This window comes from Chaetura pelagica, unplaced genomic scaffold (assembly GCF_000747805.2).
Source record: "Chaetura pelagica isolate M959 unplaced genomic scaffold, ChaPel_1.0 scaffold579, whole genome shotgun sequence".
NCBI lineage: Eukaryota > Metazoa > Chordata > Aves > Apodiformes > Apodidae > Chaetura > Chaetura pelagica.
This window is the reverse complement of record NW_009954422.1, coordinates 39050-41104: the sequence shown is the minus strand read 5'-3', so window position 1 is coordinate 41104 and position 2055 is coordinate 39050.

Below are 2055 nucleotides of genomic sequence, written 5' to 3'. Positions count from 1 at the left end.
CAATCAGCATCATTTCTATGCTGGAATCACTTGTCAAAGGGCTGAGCATCCTCCCAGAGCAGATCCCAGCTGCTCCCTTGCCCATCCCCACCTCCCCAGGGCCACTCAGGTGCAACCTGCTCCCCTGGGACCCCTCTCCAGCACACCAACGTGCTCTCCAGGGATCCACCCTGAGCACACCAACGTGCTCCTGGGAGACCCTTTCCAGCACACCAAGCTCCTCCTGGGAGCCTGGCAGCTGCTGATCCCACTCAACCAACCGCCTGACCGGTTCTGCCCCGCGTGCTGTTTGCACAGAAAAACAAACAGGACATCACATCTCCCAGCTCCTTTCCCACCCTGGCCAGAGGACCAGGAGATAAGGAAGACAGAGCCATGGGAGAAAACACCCCCCCTCCTTTACTGCTGCTGCTTCATTAACATTTTTATTAGCTGGAACAAGTGCCAGGTCACAGCCTTCTCTTGTTCAAGTGGCAAAATAGTTTCCTTTCTCACCCCCTGGAATGACTCCCGTTTGGCTCTGAAAATTTCATCCTTGGAGGTGAAGTTTCCCCTGGCTTGGCCTCAGCCCAGGGATTAATTGGTGTAAAAGGCCTGAGCGAGGGGGGGGGGGGAAATTAAATAAATAACATTAAAAAGAGAAGGTTCTCCCCGTTCGGTGGGAAGGAGGAATAAAAATAGCTGTTTTCTCCCTGTCAACGAAATTAAAAGAGGGGGGAAAAAAGGACTGTGATGACTTTTCTGAACAGATGTGAAAGCTGAAGTGGCTGGGAAACTGAAAACTGAGATTTGGCAGCAGAATCTGCCTTTGCCAGGGAGCCCAGGGCTGGCACCTCCCAGAGGAATTTGGGTTGAGTTGGTGAAGATTTGGGTGTGTGAGAGCCATGGGGGGAGGGATCAGAGCAGGGTGCTCAGGGTGGGGTGCTCAGTGCAAGGTGCTGGTGGCTGGGGGTTCCCCAGGCTGCTGGTGAGGTTTGCAGGTGGGGTTGGAAGCTGGAGCTGCTCTTGGGTCTCTACAGAGCCCTGGGGAGCAGGTGGGAGTGTGTCCCAGTGCCTAGGGATTTGGGATGGCAGGAGTTCAAGTTGCCCAGGAATTTGGGCTGGCAGGGATCCTGTTGCCCAGTGATTTGGGGCATGCAGAGATTTGATGGACCTAGAGAGTTGCCATGGCAGGGTTCCAACTATCCAGGGATTTAGGATACCCAGGGCTTTGGGGTGGCAAGGGTGCAGTTACTGATGGGTTCAGAGTACCAGGGTGCTTTGGGATGGCAGGGCTCCAGTTGCCCAGGGGTTTGGAGTACCCAGGGATTTGGAGTACCCAGGGATTTGGAGTACCCAGGGATTTGTGGAGCAGGAGCTCAGGTTGCCCAGGGCTTTGGGAAGGCAGGAGTTTGGAGCCCAGGGGTTGGCAGGATCTTGCAGGGTTGTAGGCTGGGAGGGTGGTTGGAGGGGACAGGGCTGGGGACAGTTGGTGTCTCCACCACGGGGAGGCAGGGAGAGCTGGGGGTGACAGCAGGACAAGTGTCACCTGGGCTTCACCTCCCCAGCTTTGGGCGAGCTGTGGTTTGAACCAACTTTCTCCCTCCTTGGTGGCCTGATGGGCAGGGAGAAGCATCCCCGGGAGCTGCTCAGCATCCAGGAGGGTGTTGGCCCCTCGGTAGGAGCCCGGAGGCTCCGGTGAGGGGCTGGGCTGGGCTCTGCCGTGAGTCAGCAGCGTTTTCCACCCACTTGGCCCCCGGTGGAAGTGACGGCGGAGCCGGGTTGTGTGGGTGCGGGAGGTTGCGGTGCTGCCGGGATGTCTGTGCGTGCGGGGACGGGGGATTGGAGAGCTTTGCTGAGGAGCGTGTGGGAAGCGAGAGGAGAAAAGCAGAGGGAAAAGGAAGGGTTGGTGCCAAGGGTTTCATGAGAAGGTTCCCAAAAAGGGGTGGGGAGAAAAAAAAAAGGGGGGGGGGGGGGGGAAGGATAAAATAAATCATCACCATCAAAATAAAGCCACAGGTCCCCGTGAGGAACCAGCCCCAGGGGGGGGGGGGGGGGGGGGGGGGGGGGGGGCCG